This window comes from Monodelphis domestica, chromosome 1 (assembly GCF_027887165.1).
Source record: "Monodelphis domestica isolate mMonDom1 chromosome 1, mMonDom1.pri, whole genome shotgun sequence".
NCBI lineage: Eukaryota > Metazoa > Chordata > Mammalia > Didelphimorphia > Didelphidae > Monodelphis > Monodelphis domestica.
The window spans coordinates 652,018,984-652,039,958 of record NC_077227.1 but is presented as its reverse complement, the minus strand read 5'-3'; the positions used below and the strand labels follow the sequence as shown (position 1 = coordinate 652,039,958).

The 20,975-nt window shown below is 34.0% G+C and overlaps 1 long non-coding RNA gene across 2 annotated transcripts in view; it reads left to right on the top strand.

Annotated features, from left to right (window-relative positions):
- Positions 1-20,975, top strand: part of LOC103094877 (uncharacterized) — a 52,508-nt gene that overhangs the window by 11,494 nt on the left and 20,039 nt on the right. The window lies entirely within an intron of this gene.

The following is a 20,975-nucleotide window of genomic DNA, read 5'->3' as shown; positions in this document are numbered from 1 at the left end:
AGAGTGAATCTGGGAGAGCAGACTTAGCTAAGGAGGGAAGGCAGAAGGGGGAAAATCTTCAAGTCCCCTCTCCTTTCTCTGAGCCAACCTTAAACATCAGCTATCTCCCCTGAACCCCACTTTGAGAAGGGAGCTTCTCTTCTATTTTTCCCTCTCTCTATACTGAAAGACTTAACCTTCCCCTTAAATACATCATATAATACAGAATTACATTTGTGAAAGTAGACACATATTGTTTATACTAGACAAAAATTAGTGAAGGAAAAAAAGATTTGTACGTTTCAATTTGCATTCAGACACTGTTCCTTCTGTGGTAGTGGATATCTTTTTTTTAATAAGTGTCTTGGAGTTCTCCTGGATCCTTGGCTTATTAATAATAGTCAAGTCACTGAAAGTTGATCACCATATATAGGACATCTTATTTCCTATTCAATAATCCTTCTATTGCACTATCTTCTATCTGTCTGAATATGAAGAAATTGGTGTTAGATTTAATATTCATTTTTTTATCTTTGAGTAATATCTTGCCCCCAGCTACTGAAAGACTTAAGAGATCATTTAAGTATAATATAGTGTTGTATCCCTACTTCATATTTTGAATGCCTAAGAATTTTAAAGAAATTTCTGAAAAATATAGGGGGCAATATGACTTTTATTTTCAATAGTATTTATATTAATTTACTTTTTCTTTTTATAGACATATGCTTTAGTGTACTTACAAACTTTCTGACCCTTTCCATAAGTTGAAAAATTATTTCAGGAATACCCAGTACTCATTAACCTATTAAATTGGAAAAGTCAATTGATCCCTGCCTCAGTTTCCTCATCTCTAAAATGACCATAATAGAGGTGGAGCCAAGATGGTGGCTTAGGAGCACCTAAAGTAATAACCTCTCTGACAATCCTTTCAAACCAATATTCATATCACACTTCAAAGCAAAGCTAAATCCAAACCCAGCAAGAAGAAGTAAGGGGACTTTGACAGGTAGACACAGTCCATCTATTTTCATGGGAAAATGGAGAGAAACCTTTCTTCACCCAGATTGCTGAGATCTGCAACAAGTCTCAACTGACTATGTGAGTCATTCAGAGTCAGCAGCTGGGAGGGTTTGCTTCTGATCCACCACACATGGCCCAGGGAACCACCAGGTGAGACACTCTCTCCCCCTCCCCCATCAATCTCAGACCTGACTGTCTGTGTAAGACCCAGGCTGATACTATAGCTGTGAGGGTTCATCTCTGATCCATCACATGTGGTCCAAGGCTATAACAAGGACTGGCAGGGATGAAAGGGAGCATCACCTTGCCTGACTATAGTGAAAAATTTGCCCCAGAGCAAGCCAGCTGAGCAGGTTAGCTCAACCATGTGAATCCAGTTAACGAACAAAGGATTAAAAAAAAGAATTGACACCAGAGTAGAAAAGCTCAAACACTCTGGTTCAGTAAATCAACAGAGAGGCAAGTCTATATAGTTCAAAGGGTAGGAGAAAAAAAGTAAATAAAATGAGTGTGTGTGTGTGTGTGTGTGTGTCTGTGTCTGTGTCTGTGTGTGTGTGTGTGTGTGTGTGAGAGAGAGAGAGAGAGAGAGAGAGAGAGACAGAGACAGAGACAGAGACAGAGACAGAGACAGAGACAGAGACAGAGACAGAGACAGAGACAGAGAGAGAGCTACAATCAAAAGCTTCTTTGGGGGGTAAAAATCAAAAAACAAAACCAGAGGATGAGTTTGAGATCCAGAAAACATCAAGCAAAGCATCAAAAAAACAGAGAATTAGATACAGGCTATGGAGGAACTCAAACAGGAATTTAAAAATCAAATAAGATTGATTGAAGAAAAATGCCAAAAGGAAAATAATAGCCTGAAAAGCAAAATAGGTCATCTGGAAAAAGAGGCATAGACATTAAAAGCCAGAATTGATCTGCTAGAAAAATGATGCAAAAAATTGGAAGAAGAGAAGAATGACTTGTGTAATAATTAAAATAGTTGAGGCAGTAACTGTAGTGATTAAAATAGTGGAAGACTTAAATTGTAGTAGATATAAGAGTGGATGAGTAAGTTGTGACCGCAGGAAATATGTTTTCACTACAGTGTTTTGTTTTTAAATCAAATATAAGGTGGTCGCCAGGGAAATATTCCCAATTATTCAAATATACCCAAGTCAGCTGGGTTTTATAGAGATTTTAATTAATACAAATGAAGAATTAAAGAAAAGGAGAGAAAGAGAGAAAAGGGGAATAATGAGAAAAGGATAGGCCAGCCCAGGGCAGCCCTGGCCAACCCAGGCCTAAGCCCTTAAGAGAAAGATCAGTCAGTCCTTAATCACTCACCACAAGATCTTTCCAAGCAAGAATATAGATACCAGTTCAGCCAACCATCCTTCTCCAGAGAGGGATTCTTCTTACTGTCTTCAAGAGATTGTCCTCAAGAGCCTCTCCCAAGAGTCTCCTTAGAGACTGTGTTTTCTTAGGAGACTGTCATCTCCTTATATAGGGAATTTTCTCCTATGTCACCTCCCCTAAGTTCTCCCATCTACCAATCACAGTAGACATTTTTCAAAGGACAGACCATTCTTAGTTCACACCTGAGTAGACTAATCTTTTGAGGAATTTACACCAGGAAAGCTCTGAGTAAGTTTCTCACCTCTTTGTTCCTTGTAAATTTACAAGTTGCTTGACCTTTATAGGTACTTAGCACCCTTTTGTATTAGTCCTAAAATAGGCATGGCTTAAAGAACTTTTTGTCTTACTATAAGTATGGGTTTAAGTACTTTTCATTGTTCAGCAAAGACTTTACAACTTTACAACTTCCCCTAAGGCAGACTTAAGTAGGGGTAAAATAGAGGTCTCTCATTCCTGATCTAAGTAGAGTTCTCACATTCCTGAACTAAGTACCTTCACTGCCCAAATGGAGAATTGGTCCTAATGGGGAATGGTTCCAATGGGGAATGGTCTTAACCCAACCTTATGAAGTAGGGTCTGGGAATTTTTAACATTCACAAGTCTGAGAAATTTCAAGATTCACACTTGAAAGGAAAAACAGACCAAAAGGAAAGGGAGAATCAAAAAGCCATGGAAGAAATTCAGTCTTTAAAAATTTGAATTGAGTAATTGGAATCTAATGACCTCAAGTCTATTATATTCAGTTGTGCCACAGTGTATCAGTCTCTGTGTACAATGTTTGCCTGGTTCTGCTCCTTTAACACTATATCAATTCCTGGGGGTCTTTCCAATTCACATGGAATTCCACCAGTTAATTATTCTTTTCAGCACAATAATATTTCATCACCAACAGATACCACAATTTGTTCAGTCATTCCCAAATTAATGGACATCCCCTCATTTTCCAGTTTTCTGCCATCACAAAGAGCATGACTATCAATATTTTTGTACAAGTCTTTTTCCTTATTATCTTTTTGGTGTACAGACCCAGCAGTAGTATGGCTGGGTTGAAGGATAGGCATTCATTTAAAGTCTTTTGTGCATAGTTCCAAATTGCCCTCCAGAATGGTTGGACCAATTTAAAACTCCACTAAGGGTGTATTAATGTCCCAATTTTGCCACATTCCCTCCAACACTGATCACTTTCCTTTAATGCCTTATTTCCCAGTCTGCTAGGTGATACCTCAGAGTTGTTTTAATTTGCATTTCTCTAATCAGGAAGGATTTAAAACACCTTTTTCATGTGCTTATTGATAGGTTTGATTTCATCATGTGAAAACTGCTTATTCATGTCCCTTGACCATTTGTCGATTGGAGAATCATGGGAATAATCTTAATATTTATTTGCTATATTTGATAAATATGATAAAAGAAGAGGGCAGTTTTTATAAGTAATGTGTGAAGGTTGGATTTGGCTCTTCCTTGAATGTAACAATGAAAGTACATAGCTCTTCCTTGATTGTGAGGATTTAAATTGCAAATCATGTCTATTTTTAGATTTTAATACCCACAAATGTAAACAAAGTACTTAATTTTTAGATTATTTTTAGATTCAATCACTTTAAGTACAAACACAGTACTTAAAAGTTAAGTATGAAGATCTGCTTATTTAGATCTAATCACCAAAAGTGCAAATATCCCACTTAATCAAGGAGTGGGAGGTCTGTGACCAAGTGTCCAATAGAGGGTAATGAATCAGAATCGACAACTGCCTTCTGAGCAGTCCTAGAGCAGAGCATCAGGTGTGATTGGTTGATGTGGAATTGGGGGAATTGATGCAAGAGAAAATGTCTTTCAAAGGAGCTGTCACTTCCTGTGAGATGGAGTTCTTCATTTTTAGAAGTGGATATGGGAGTCTTGGTGTGGAACTTCCTGTGAGAATTCAATTCCTCATGCTTTGAGTTGAGGATTGTGAAGAGGGGCAAAAGGATATGTTGACTGGACTGACACAAGGTGAGTGAAAAGGCTGAATCTCATTCCCTTGGCCTTAGTGCCTCTGGAAAGGCAGACCATCTTGAGACTCTTTTCCTTTGACAGGGACCTCTGAACTCCTGCCTGGCTCAAGAGGATTTCTCTCTTTTTCCTCTCTTTCTCTCATTCTTAATATCTTCCCTCTTTATTGCAAAATAAACTACTATAAGATCCATTCTGTCTTTTTAATTCATTTGGGATTTAGTAATTAAATCCCTGGTGACCAAACTCATAATCAAGTCCAACCCTTTAAAAATTAACCCTTTCCCCCCTTACAAATGTTATATAAAGGATCATAGTGTAGTCACATATTTAACTGGAAATTATACATAAGACCACACTGGTTTTAATTTGAACTAATGAAAAAATAAGTTGATTCAGTAAAAAAAATGATCTCTGGACATATGTCAAAATATTATAAAATTACAGAAAAAATCTTTAAATTACTCTGACTTCCTAAAATTTAATATATTAAATAAATGCTCACTAAAAGAGCATTTATTTTCCTTCTTGGAAGATTTCTAGATCAGAATATAAATGAATTCCTTTTAGATTATTAGGTCTTCTAGATATTTAAATTGGTCACTTACTTTGTACTTATCACATAATGCCACAGAAATTTTTAGATGAACTTCCCTCAGATATCTACACAAAGTAAATAAAAGATGAAAAATGCCTGCTGGGTTTGGATGGAAATCTCAAAGCTAATACCTTAGGTTCTATCCCTCAAATGTAAATTGTGAATGTACAGTGATCTTGGACCAAAACTGAATACAATTCATAGATTGAGGTTTTGTTTTTCTTGAGAAAATGCAGAGGATCTCAATACTATCGCTAAAATAAAAGCTACTTTTTAAAGTCTTCTAGCCTTATAATACCATATTTTTAAGAAAGAAAAGTTCTTAATAATTAAAATGGATTCTGAGATGCACATAGTGGATATGTATAGGGTACAACATTTTTCAAATAGCAAAGAATTGGTTTAGAGATATATATTTACATCCCTTTCCTTCTTCTCCTATATGATTCCTGTCTATGTATTATAACATCCTCAAGAACATTTCCTTAGTGAGCTAAATGTCTTCCTATATTGTAGATCTTTTTGTATTTCAGGGAAACCACTGTGATATATTGCCTACATCTGTTATCCTTTACTCTTTCAATGATTGTTCCATCTCCTCCATCAATAACATGTCTTCTCAGTGTTCTCACTTATGTTCCTTTCATTAATACATCTTAATTAGATATTAACTTTAGTCTACTCATGACCTTTGCAAAGATCTTTCCACTGTCCTTTGTGTTGCCCATATTTATTCACAACTTTATGGCAAACCCTAGAAAATTAGTGGTGTTCAAGATATTGTATCGTATACCAAGGAGAAGATTATGGTGCTTATAAATTACTGTACAGTGCTGTATTTAAATCTATAGTAGTATATATTATTACAAAGAAAATATTGAATATGGCAAATCTATTTGCAACATTGTCCTTAACCATATTTATGTACAACAAATCTCCTCTCTGTTTCATTGATCTTGTAGGATTCACAGCTTTGCTCTTGGCATGCTCTCTACCATGAGACAATGTTTCCTCCTCTAAAGATCAATCAGCAAGCTCTTACATATACTCAGTATATGGCCCATTTCTTGTACACCTTATTATTGTCCATTCATAATTTCTTCCTTCAACCCTTCCATCACTCACTCTCTTCTCCCATATGGGATATACCATTCAACCCATTTCTGAACCTATCATTCCAACACAACCTAATACCTTTCAATTGCTAGGAAACAGAAACTAAAATACATTTTTGTTTGTTGCCATTAGATATAGCACAATGTATTTTGCCCCCTCCTATTCAGAAATCATCTTCCTGTACAATTGGATGTCATTGCAGAAGAGTAGAGACTTTTCTATTCTAACAAACCCCCTGAGGCAAGATTTCTTGGTCATTAAAACCTCATCTTCATCTGAATTTGAATCTGAATGAATTAATCATTCAATCTATAAGGTACCAAGAACTACACATGCCTTTAGAGAGCTTTTCACATTCACTCATTTACTCCCCAGGCAGCCAGAGAAGGAGGCCAAAGTGATATATTGTCATGGCATTTATTGAGCCTGATTCTGTCTTAGACTTGCAGGAAAGCATCATTTATGGTTAAGAATACCCCATAGCCGTAGTATAACTTGTTCTTTCTCCCAGAGATGAAAGATCATTGCTTCTGCTTACAATTTATTAAATTTAAAAATTCTGAGAAGAATTCTCAGGTTCTTACCTTATTTTTTTCTATTCCTACATCCTTTTAATTCTTAATTGCATGCACTCCCAAAACATTGTACCCCAATTTTCTATAATCTATAGCTGGTCAACTTTTCTATTCTTAGTACTTATGTACATCTGGATATCTTCTGCAAATATATGGTTTCAATTTTTAAAGCATTGTCCATAATGGACTAGTAAATTTTTAATTTTTTTCTAAAGAAGTAAAATAATTTGGAATTTCTGGTACCACAGAGGACCAAATATGAAAGAAAAGTGGCATATAAACAATTTAATATTCTATAACTAATATAAGGTCCAGGCCACCTATATCAAAAAGAAGGGCTTTTAAAAAGCCAAATATCTAGGATACTGAAACAAAAATCTTAAAGTTCAGAGCTAGAAGGAACTTCTTTTTTAACTATTTGTCCTGATTTGTCTTCCACTGTCTCCTTAATGATTCCCAGGGTAGGAGAAACTACTTCATGAAGTTAAATATTTTTCTGAGTAGCTTTCATTGAAACCATTATTAAATTGTTGATTCATAAAGGCACCAACAAGAAGATGTATGGTCTCACACATGTAACCAATACGTTAGGAAGTGTGGTAAAAATTTGATGTTCACAAAAGGGAAACAGAGAAGGGAAAACATTCATTGACTACTTAATCTGTGCTAAGCATCACACAGAGTGCCTTGCAAGTAATATCTTATTTCATCTGATTTGACAAAAAGCTACAATTATTATCAAATAAGAATTGCTAAATATTTATAGAATGGATTTATCAATTAATATGTGTTTCTGGAAGAGATACTCAACTGTTTTATTGTATTAGTTTAGATTCTTTCTTAAATTATGATTTGGAATCCATTCATGCCTGTCCATCCTATGTGAGTCATATTTAAGAGTGTGCTGATAAATGTTTTACAATTGAATCTAAAAAAAGTAGGCATAGAAGTAATTTAATTTTAATTGGAATTATTACCATTTCCCATAATTTTTAATTATAACCAAGCCAAAAGCCATGCCCTTAGTGTTGGTCAATTTATGAAGTAGAAATGTTTACATTAATATTTTTATTCTTAAATATTTTTCCATGTTTACATGATTCATTTTCTTTCCTTCCCCTCTTGCCCCCCCCAAGTTGACAAGCATTTCCACTGAGTTTTACAAATGTTATCACTTGATGCCTATTTCCATATTATTCATTTTTGCTACAGAGTAATTTTTAAAGCCTAAACCCCAAATCACATACCCATATATACATGTGATAAGTGATGTCTTATGTTTACATTAATATTTTAATAAGAGGGTTCTCTAAGTCAGGTAAAGCTTGCTCTAACACATCACTATTTAAGATCATATTGTCTCACATTTTCATCACAGGTGAAATACTGGTGGATAAGTATAATTAATTACATTTCATGGTTTGTACAATAGAAATTCTTTATCTACTTTTTTGGTTTAGGACATGTTCTCTGAAGTAACTATTGATTTCATTTAAGAAGTTCCTCAGTATTCCAAAATTTGATGGTCATTAGCATGTTAATTTTAAAGAAGAATCTCTGGGAAAATTCACCACTAATTGGGAAATATGTCCTCAATTTGGATTCTAAGCTATGTCTAATTGACTAATGTAAGGAAATCCAGAAACCAGAGAGAGCAAATATGGTAAACATCAAAAGTACAACCACATTTCACAAGTAAATCTCAGTGGCTCCCTAGAACAATGACCCCTGTAAAAGAATTCTTCCATAACTTCTCCAGCAAATGGATTATCAGCATCTACTTGAAGATAAAGAGGAATCTGTCACATCTTTTGGCAGAAAATTCTGCTTTGATAGAGGAAGAACCAAGATGGTGGAGCAAAAACAGGGAAGCTCAAAACCACCATGAGAATCCTCTCCAACTCTTCTAAAAATAATGCCACAAAATTAATACAGGAGTGAAAGAACCAACAAGGAGATAGAGTGAAGCAAGTTTTAGGAAGAGGAAAACTTGAAATGTAGGCAGAGAGTATCCAGGGCACTGGGGTGAGAGGGGAGCACAACCAGTAGGAAGTTACAGCAAGGAGTAAGGAGGAAGCCAATGATGAGCTCAACACCCCATATCTACTATTCCAAGTTCTAAATCTGGACTCAAGACAACCCAATATACACCACTAAGCAAACCTGTGCAGTGAGGTCTAGGATTCCAGTCCAGGGCAGTCTATGCTGCACAGTCTTATTTGTGTGGGCCCAGAGCAAAGTCAGGAGTCCCAGGCTTGGCTTATGATAAGGACCTGAGTCCCATTTTGGAGCAGTTGTTGAACCTAGAGTGGGGGCAGGCCCCAGGGTACTGGCTTGTGGAAGACAGTCTGACTCTTGTTCTTATGACATCTGACAGGGAATACTATCCACCTCCTGAGAAAGAACTGTTGGAGTTGTTTTTTGCACATTGGTATTGATTTTATTTGGGCATTTTGTATGTATGTATGTATGTATGTATGTATGTATGAGTTTGCTTTTACAATAACCTATAGGGAAGTGTGTTTGCATCACAATAAAATTTTGAAAAGAAAAAAGAAAATTTGGACAACATTAATCCTAAAAATATGTTTTTTTTTGTTTTATTTTTTTACTAGGGGCAGTTAATTCCCTCAAAGGATAGAGTGCCAAGCCTGGGACAGGAGTTTCTGGGTTCATATACTCTGGCCTCAGGTACTTACTAGCTAGGTGAACCTGGGCAAGTCACTTAATCCAATTTCCTAGCCTTTATTCTGCTTTTCCTTTGAAATTGGACGCTAGGACAGAAAATGTTTGTAAAAAATGTTTTTTTTTATGACATCAAATCTAAATTTTCTTTTCTGTGATTGATTCTGTTTTCTGGGAGCAAATTAAGCCAGCCTAATCTTTCTTTCAGAAGATGCTCCTACAAATATTCTAGCACATTCTTCATGCTTCCCCAACCCTCTGGCATATATTGTTAAATATCCTTAGGGAAAAATGCTCAGATTCTTAACCAATCCTCACACAGCCAGTGGTTAAGGTCTTTCACTAACCTGGTTACTATGTCCTCTCTAGTTTACCAATGCCCTTCCTAAACTGTGGTTCTCAGAGCTGAAAACAATACTCAAGAAATGATTTGACTTCCCAGTGGCAGAGTACAGTGGTATTACTACATCATTATTCCTAGGAGCCGAGCTTTTCAAAGAAGCCTAAGATCATATCAGTTTGGGGGGTTTTTGTGTTTTTTTGTTGTTGTTTTTTTGTCTGGCAAATCATGCAGTCAATTCTTAAGCCTGAAGAACTACAAAAATCGAGATCTATTTTCAGACGAATTCTTTCTAACAATTCCTCCCTCGTTTTGTACTTGTGACATTTATTTTTTAACCCAGATTAAAATGCTGACTGTAGTCCTATTTATTCTCATATTATTTCCATGTAAGGGAGAAACAGAAATGACATTTTCAAAGAATGATATTATAGACCACACGAATCAAAGAAAAAAATGGATGAGGAATTTCAGAAACAGATAATGAGCTTGTGCTGAATGTATGAAATAGAAGAGTTAGGAGATTTCAATGGCTCAGCCTCTGCTATAAACACAGCGGCAAGTGTTCTGGCTGTGACAAAGAACAAGAATCATAAGTCAAAGGAATTTTGAGGAAATATCAAAGCAAAGAAGAATCCTCAACACATCGAATATTTCAAAATAATATAGGAGTGAAGTAATACTGGGTAATGAACATAATACAGACTGATGTTGTCTATTTGTGTACTATAGAAATTAGAAGAAAAGAGAAGCTTTAGAGATATAAACAAACTCCCTCATGAACAGATGAGGATATTCAGTCAAAATAATTCAACTCATAACACCTATTACATAATAGAATTGAGAGTTCATAACCAGACTTATGAATCCAAATCGGATTCTTTATTTTTTTTTCTCCTCCCATGTGTATTCTTGTAAGGTGAGAGCATAGGTGATGTGCTACGAAGGAATATAAGCTCTCAAATTCATGTCAGTCACTTTCTGATTCATAGACAAGCAAGTGGATGACTCCCCAATTCTTTAGTACCTTAGGTAAGCCCTAATGATGACCAAGTGTATTTCCCACATTTACTCTAGTTGAGATAGCAGAAATTTTTATATATGATTGTTTTCACTAAGAAGAGTCACAGGAGCCAAGAGGAAGGGGGGGCTTTAGCACTTGGTACAATTATGTCCCAAACACTTTTGATCAAATGTTGATAAATGAATTATAATCAGAAACAACCTTACAAATCTAATGTATATGGCTTAAAAGGAGTTGATTAAACAAGGTATTCGAGTACATAAAATCTTCCTGGCACAAAGGTGGGTCAAACAGTAATCAAAAGTCACCTCTGTTAGTTAGAACCTACCAATAGGCCATTCCACTGCACATGACCTCTACTATATATATATATATGTATATATTTTTTTAAACCCTTACCTTCTGTCTTGGAGTCAATACTGTGTATTGGCTCCAAGGCAGAAGAGTGGTAAGGGCTAGGCAATGGGGGTCAAGTGACTTGTCCAAGGTCACACAGCTGGGAAGTGTCTGAGGTCAGATTTGAACATGGGACCTCCCATCTCTAGGCCTGGCTCTCAATCCACTGAGCTACTCAGCTGCCCCTCTACTATATTTTAAAAGAGACATTCAGTCAAATTCTAATATTGGAATGACTTCATTGCTGAAATCTCTCCTTAAAGTCTTTCACAATATTTTGAGAAGAGCTCCACAGAAAAGAATCTCAAAATCAACCTTTATTATTGTGAGAGTGAATGAGAAGTTCAAAGGGAAAGTCAGGTCAACAACCAAGATTCTTCATAAAGACCATTGATAATGCTGAGAAAAGGAATAAATTTTAGAGAATATTGATTTTATAATCAAACTTCTTATTTTATTGATGAGGAAACTAGAACTAAATCTAATTTAGAGGAACTATAGGAAGGAAATTAAAATTTTGCATTTCTTTTTATTGTAATTGTTACTATTTTTATTTAAATGAAAAAATGCATAATATGGTAGCAATACCTAAATTCCTTTGGTGGGATGAGGGGCAAAACTAAAGTTCTGAAATCTAGTATGAGCCAGCAAATGAAGTACATTAAATTCCTCTCCCAACAAAATAGACAATGCTATTTTAGTCTCTGTTAGAAGAATAGTATTATAAAGAATAATGGAAGTAAGAATCACATGGTTAATCTGTCTTCATAATACTACAACTTGAATTTTGTGTTTGGTGTCTAATTAAACTTTTCATCTTTTAAAACATGTTATCAACTCATTTTTTTAGAATAATGAACACTTCCCAATAATTTACCACAGCCCTATAAGATACTTCTTCTACATCAAATAAATTAAACACAATGAAACACAACAAATAATTCGAATGCATTTCATTCTCTATGTGTATTTTTCCATGACCTCTCTAAAAGGCAAAGGACTTCATCAAACTATGAGGAAGATTTTCCTTATTCTAAATCTAAATCTATAATGTCCATCTATTTACTCCATCTTCTGTGTTCTGGGACAAAAAATATCTTTATCATGTCATTGCCATTCAAATACTTGAAGACAGCTCATGTCTTTCTGAGTCTTTTTTCACCTCTAGGTTGAACACTCAGAGCTCCTTCAAACCTTGCATTACATGATTTATACTCCCCTCACTATCTTAATCACCCTTTTCTTTGATGGATTAAACTTTGTAATTGTCCTTCTTATAATAACTGTAAAATCTTCTCAAGACATTATTGTTCAATATAGAGATCAGAACCTTAATGTCTTTTAAAGTATTTTTCTTTCATATTATTATGATATTCATGGAAATGTTTTCCTGTTTCTGAAGTAGATTATTATTCTTATGCCATTTCTTCATACTTTTCATTTTTAATTGAATAGTACTATTCACTCACTATCATTTGTTACCATTACTCAATTGAGGGATACTACTTGGTTTCACATTCTTTGGTATGACTAAAAAATATTATTATATATGGATGAACATGTATGTGTTTTATTTACTTTTTTAAAAAATGTTAATTACATTTTGATTTTAACAAAATTCAGGGTTCTGTGACAAGTAATAATGCCATCCAGTCAGTGATGATATTGTACTGTAAGAACGGTGGTGACAAAGTTAAGTCCATCCAAAGGGAAGAGGACCAAGATGATGGGTGAGCTCTGTGTGCTTAGCCTAGTGAAAAAAAGACTGTCGGAAACATTAGGCCCATATTCTAATGTTTTAATTGTTGCCACATGATAAAAGTACTCTGTTTTGCTCCCGAATAGAAGACATGGAGTAATATGTGAAATAATGAAGATCTTCCTCATAATTTAAGTTCTAAAACTAGAATGAGTGGCTCAGATAATAATGATTTTCCTTTTTCTAGACATCAGAAAATAGAAGCTAGATGTTCACTTGTAAGAGATGACAGAGAAATGATTCCTATTATAAGATGGCTTGAACTACATGACCTTAGAGATGTGGGCCAACTCATATTTTGTGGAACATAGAAAAAAGGGTTTCAATAACATTTCAAATACCCAACATCTCCCCTTAATTGTCTCTTGAAAATATTTTAAATGAACATTTAGATTAAAATTCCATCTCCCCCACTCAGCTAAAGTGAACGATGATTTATTTTGTAGGTGAGTAGCAAATACTGGTTTTAATTATTTCTATTTTCTGTGACCTAACTCTGTCTGAAGTCATCCTCAGAAATTGAGGGTTGCAAAATGGAATTCTTTGACTATTTATCAAGTCTCTCCAACTCAAAGCATTCTTATAGACTTCTTATCTTTTCCTAGCCAGTTACCAAACACTGTCTATTCTAATTTCATAATATATCTATAATCTGTTCCCTATCCTCTACTTTTATTGGTATTAGTTTTACATAGAATAACATTTACTATATGGATTATAATAATAGCCATACAACAGGCTTTCTGCCTCTATTTATCCTTCCTTTCAATTGATTTGATTAAAAAATGTTATCAAACAGATTTGTACACAAGTCATGGACATAAATGGACAAAAATGGACAAAAAAAAATCACTCCTTGTTTTTAAGACTTTACTAATAGCAGGCTAATCATTCTACATGTGTGTAGCCTTATCATTCCTCTGCTCATGGTACTTCAATTCATTATTTCAGAATAATGTTCATCCTCATTACCTATTACAATTCCTCCACAATGCTTCCTCTAGTCCACCCTTTTGACTCCACTCCCCTTAAAAGACTCATTTTCTAAAGTGATAATCATCAACATAGAAAATTCCCAGATTTTATTTATCTTTTCTATATGATCTAATTTTTTTTGATTCTAAAGTGAAATATATGTTGGCAAATATGAATTGTAAATGAATAGATTGATTACTAATCTCAACACAAATCATCACTCAAAATGGTCTGTTTCTCCTTCAAGCCTGTCAGTCAATCAATATGCATTTATTTTTAATGATTCTTTATTTTTCCCAATTACATGTACAATCAATTTTCAACATTTTAAAAAATTTTGGTCCAAATTTTCTCCTTCTCACTCTCTCTCTTACTCAATCCCATTTCTCATCTCTCCCTGAGACAGTAAACAATTAGATATGTTACATGTGTGATAATGTAGACATTTTTCCATGTTATTCATTTTGTGGAAGAGATTTTGAACAAGAAAAGAAAGTGAAAAACAGTATGTTTTGTGCTTCATTCACACTCCATCAGTTTTTTTTCTGTAGAGGTGAATGAGATTTTTCATTACGAAGCTTTGGTATTTTCTTGGATAATTGTATTGCTGAAAATAACTAGTTCATTCATAATTATTCATCAAAATATTGCTGTTAGTGCATACAATGCTCATTTATTGTGCATCAGTTCATATAAGCCCTTGGTTTTTTTTTTTCTCAAATTGTCCTTTTCATCATTTCTTATACCACAATTGTATTCCAAATCAATTATATACTACAACTTGTTCAATCATTCCCTATTTGAAGGACAACCCCTAAATTTTAAATATTTTGACACCACAAAAGAGCTTCAATACATATTTTAATATACATTTTCAAGAACTTAGAATGTGCCAGGCACTGTAAGTACTGCAAAAAAGAAACCACATCAAAGGAGCTTACAATCTACAAGGAGAGGCAACAAGTAAACAAAAAGGCACAAACAAGCTTTATAGAAGAAAACAAGAAACCAGAGAAAAAAGACCCTAGAAACTCAGTATCTCTGACCTAAGGATACTGACATGGAAATAGAAGAATAAATCAGTATTATGAGCAATGATCATTCTGCTATTCACTTCATCTATCAGAGTATATGTGAAATAAGCAAAGCCTCTGTAGGTTTAGTGCTACTGTCACCTCTCAATTTTTCACCTTTGTGTATCTTTATATGCTTGTATTCCTATTATGACATCCAACATGAGGTAAAGGTAACTCTAATTGCTACAATTTAATAATTAAATTAGGAGAAAGATGAGTAGAGATATGGAGTAGGGGTCTGCCCTACTGGATTAGATCTTAGAGATCATCTTGTACTAACTACTCATTTTATAGATTAAGAAATGGAGATCTGGAAAGATATACCGATTTTTTCCTGGCTCTATTATTTCAAAAAAATCTTCTTGCAGATCACTCCTGGGAAAACATTTTTATACTCTTTAATATTTATAAACAATTGGAAAATATTGTATGCATGCCTTCCTATATTATATCAATTGCTTTGTTATTAAGTTATTAAAACTCTCCTTGAATATTGGGCTACTATGAACATTTAGTCTATTCTTCCTCTTTGTAGGAAACATAATTACAGATTTCATCCTAAACATCATCATCAGGTTTTTATGGAGAACTTTAAGGTTTGCAAAGTGCTTTAAAATATATCATTTTTAGCTCATAGGAAAACTATGAAAGAGGAAATATTATTTTTATTTTATAGACAAGGAAACTGAGTCATGTAGATTTTAAGTAACTTGACCAGGGTAAATTTATTTGAAATCAGTAAAGATTTTGTGATTTCGGCCTCAGTGTTTTATCTACTGTATGATCTGTTTCCATACAGGTATAAGCTTCATCTCTGAAAATTTAACAAGTTTATGGATCTTAAATTCTCAGTCAAACAGTCACTTCAGTACTTCTCACTTCAAAAGAGCAATAATTTTTTTCATTCCACCAATACAAATGGCAGCCTCTCCTCATTTTAGAAGATATCAATTAGTTGTCTTAAGAGATAAATAAAGTCAGATGGTGGCCAGTCTTTTGAACTTGAACCACTCTGAATTTAATTAGTCAAGTCCTCAGGTGATTGAAAATGTTCTGGCTGGATGATACTTGAAGAAACTATAATTTCATTGGTTTTCCAAGATTATATTCTGCTAGAAATGCCATTAAGAATTGAGAGCAAATTTCATATCCTGAAGTGGTGTTAGAGATAGATTTGAACTAAGGCAATCTATCACAATTGTGGATTAATTTCTAAAATGAAATATCAAGGAATAAATATAGTATCTATATAATAAAAATATAGCATCTTCTTATTTCATAGTAACTTGAAGAAAAATTCTTAAATACTACATGATCACTGGAAGACATTAAAATTAATTATCCTACTTATATTTCAGGGCAGAAAGATGATTATAGATAATACTCATAAAATCTGTCTTTTATGGAGTTTTATGTTTGTATCTAATTAATTTCATGTAGGCACATTTTCTTTTCTTTATTATAAAATTTTTATTTGGTCAATTTCAAACATTATTCCTTGGTTACAAAAATCATTTTCTATTCCTTCCTCCCCTCCCCGCACCCCTCCCGTAACCAACACACAATTCCACTGGGTATTACATGTGTCCTTGATCAGAACCCATTTCCATGTTGTTGGTGTTTGCACTAGAATGTTCATTTAGAGTCTACATCCCCAATCATATCCCCTCAATTCATGTAAATCAACCTGTGTTTCTACTACTATAGTTTTCCCTCTGAATGAGGATAGTGTTATTTCTCGTAGATCCCTCTGGGTTGTTCAGGAACACTGCATTGCCACTAATGGAGAAGTCCATTACATTCAATTGTACCACAGTGCATCAGTCTCTGTGTACAATGTTCTTTGATGGGCTATTCAATTTCTTTTTCTGATATGGGATTATTTAAGAATTCTATTTCTTCTTCTGTTAATCTAGACAATTTATATTTCTGTAAATATTCATCTATATCAACTAGATTTGCATATTTATTGCCATATAATTAGCCAAAATAGTTTATAATGATTGCCTTAATTTCTTCTTCATTGGAGGTGAGTTCTCCCTTTTCATCTATGATACTGTTAATTTGGTTTTCTTCTTTCTTTTTTTATTAAATTGACCAGTACTTTGTTTATTTTGTTTCTTTTTTCAAAATACCAGCTTCTCGTCTTATTTATTAATTCAATAGTTCTATCACTTTGGATTTTATTAATTTCTCCCTTATTTTTTAGGATCCCTAATATAGTTTTATTCTGGTTGGTTTTAATTTGTTTGCTTTCAAGTTTTTTTTGATTTGCATGTCCATTTCATTGACCTCTGCCCTCCCTAATTTGTTAATATATGAATTCAAGGATATAAATTTTCCCCTGAGTACTGCTTTGGCTGCATCCCATAGAGTTTGAAAGCGTATCTCATCATTGTAATTTTCTTCCATTAAATTATTAATTGTTTCTATGATTTCTTCTCTAACTGATTTTGGTTTTATCATATTATTTAATTTCCAATTAATTTTTGATTTGTACCCTTACATGTACCCTTACAGATCATTATTATTATTTTTTTTTTTGGTGGAGGGAGTTTGAGGCTCCTGGGTAAAATTTGCCATCACTGTGGGGGTTTTTCCTTCCCTTTTTAGTCAGAAATCTGAGTGAAAAAAGGAGGCTCTCTGTGAATGGAATTAAGGAGAAAGGATTTTGCCTTAGGAAAGCTCTTGATTCTCAGCAGCTTCAGCTGTTTGCTCCTCTTCCCTGTGCCACCTTCCCAGGAGTGCCCACAGTCTGTGCTCCCCAGCCTGCCAGGTTTTCAGGTGTAGCTGCTCTCAAGGATATGTCCTTGGTGGTCTTAGCTCCAAAGGACCTTGCTCACTCGCTGATTCTGGTGCATGCTGGCTCTGAATCTGGTTCCGTAGGTGGGGTGGGGGAGGATAGATTAGCTCACATATGGGTGGAAGCTTTTTCACCCCTTTATAGTGTGGAAATGCCCAAATGCCATGTACCTTCAATGCTGTGCCCTAATGTAGAGTCCCTTTGTTCTTATGAATTTGGTTTTTTTGTGGTCTTTTGAGGTAGTCTAAATCAGTGGGTACTGAGGAGAAGAAGCATCCCACGTCTAGACTGCCACCATGCTTAACTGGAAGTCTAGGCTCATTTTCAATGAGAGAATAATACATTTTCACAGAATGAACAAAATCAAACTTAGAAGGTATCTCAATGTTCTTCTAGTCCTCTCCACACTTGAACTTCAAACCCACCTTGTCCAACAATTTATTATTCAGCTTCTACTTTCAGACCATCAATAAAGAATTTTAAGGCAATGTAATGTTTTTCTGGATCATCCTAATTGATAGTTTTATTTGTTGGTTTTTATTTGTGTGTGTGTATATGTGTGTGCGTGCTTTTTTTCTAAGACAATGCCTGAAATTAATTATTTGCAAGTTATTTCTATTGTCCTTGGTTTCACTCTATCTGCCAAATTTGAAATCCAGTCTAAATTTTCTTCCACATGGCAGCCCCTCTATTGTAATATTTGAATAAAGCTATTATGCCCTCTCTGAGTCTTCCTTTCTCTAGGCAACATATTCCCAGTTCTTTTGATCAATCCTCATAATGTCCCTGTCTTCTTACACTTTACCCCTTCATTAGTAACTTGGTCTATTTGCTATTTCGCCATCTACCAACTTTGTGCCTTTTCCCTTGCTATACTTCCTCATCTCTCCTTCCTGGATTCCCTGATTTCTTTAAAACTTACTCAGATTTTCAAATCTTGCCATCTGCAAGAAGTCTTTCCCTATTTCCAGGCTCTCAAAACCCATCCCTCCACACATGCTATTGGCACTTTTCCTCTGATATTCTATTCCAACTACTGTGAATATATCGTACATATACATAGTATGTTGTACATATACATAGTTGTTGTAGGTAGTCTTCTTTGTTAGAATTAGAGAAGCTTAAGATCAGTAAGTATGTTTTTGCTTTTCTTTTTAAACTCAGTCCTTACACATATTATAAAAAATAATAAATGTCATTTATTGACTGACATCAAATGAATATCAAAGAAGCAAGCAGCCAAATCAAATTAGGCTATCTCATATATATTAAAAGGAACCCATCAAATGCTATGATATAGAAATTAAAAATACCCCAAAATTCACCTCAGAGATCAAACAAATAACATGTTGTTATTAGTTTTATCATTATTTTAATATTAAGACATTAAAGATTCTTTTCAAGTGACCAATCTTTGAAAATCTTTCCTCACAGTTCATCTTCTTGTGATTCTTTGGGGAGAGGGTCTAATTTTTGGAAATAAATTTCTCTTCCTCCATTAGAACTTTTTAAATCCCTAGATCCTATTTCCATAGTTACTTTATAAGACACTTTCAAAAGATAAATCATTAAAAAGCCAGAATTGGTAGAGAAGTAAAGGTACTAAGCAAAAGTCACTTAACAACAACAACAAAAAAAACAACAACAGATTTTATGAATCATTGACATTGCACATTTCTACCTCTATATATTATTTCCTAAGTTACTTCACTTAATAATGAGTTGGACAAAAGGCAGCAACATAAGAGTAACCAGATTGATCAATTTGTTTCATTTTTTTAAAAGATGTTGCCAATTCCTCACCCCATCCCACCAAAAAAAATGTTAAAGATCTGGTACAGATCTGAATTAAACTAATGACTTTGGGGAGAAAAAGCAAAGTTCAGTCCTGGTCAAATAGAAAGAATATTCTGTTCTCACACAAGTCTGAAAAATTCCTGATAGGAACCAGCTTCTTAGATTTGCCAACTTTCTGTCCAGAGAACAGAAGACTGGTCAGTTATGCCTTCTGAGGATAATGAGACATCATTCTTTGTGAGAAATAAGAGCTTATTTAATGAATAGAAAACCTGGCTATCCTAAGCAGAGAAAGTGATTCAGTAGCATTTCACACCATTAATAACCATACCACTCTTCCATTCTTTATTCTGTTCTCTGGTTTCCTTCTCATCATTTTCTAGTATGTCTATTTCTGATGCTCCTTATAATAGGCATGTTTTCCTTCCCCATCAGATGATCTAACTTCCTTCTTCTACTTCTATTACTTTCTCCAAATTGATACTCCCTCCTATCCCTTAAAACTCACTTTATAAAAATAAAAAATAAAAATAAAGGTTATAATTATATATAGAAAAAATATTTAGATTATCTCTGACCCTAAGACCAAACATTAGGACCATCTTTTCATTTGTTTATTCTCATACTTTTATATCATTTTCCACATCATGATGATCATTAGTAATAGTTATAATAGTGACAGCTAGCCTACACATACTGCTTCTATGTTTGCAAAGTATATATATATATATATATATATATATATATATATATATATATATATATATATGTGTGTGTGTGTGTGTGTGTATGTATGTATGTATGTATGTGTACATATATATACATACATACATATACATAAGGATAAAGGGGCTCTTATTATTATAATTTACAGATGAAGAAATAGGCAGAAAGAAGATTTGACTAGGATTAAAATAGGTAGTATCTGAGGAAGCATTTGAACTCAGGTGTTCATGATTCCAAATCAACATTCTTAAGTATCTTTCAAAATAAGCAACAACAATTTATTCATTTACAAGTTTTATTCAATTTTTTAACACTAGATCTTTCCATTTCACAATTGCACTGTACCTTTGATACCCACCCATCACTGAGGGTACAGATACCTCCTTATATCTGATCAATTCATATTTCCCCCAAAAAAATTCCACCTAAAAACCTTCATGAAACAACTATCAAAAAGATTTAGACAGTAAAAATAATGTGTATTTTAAGAAAAATGTATTTTGGCTTCATCTTCAAACATAGCTTCTTTGATATTTTATATGTTGATTTTCTAATTAAAAAAACTTGTGGGAATGACTTAGTCCAATAAATATTCAAATCATACACACCTAAATTCTAGTCTCTCTATCCAGCTAATTTTTGCAATGATCATAATGTTAATTAGCTATCTTTTTAATGAAGGACTTCAAGCTTAGAAAGAATATATTTTTCTG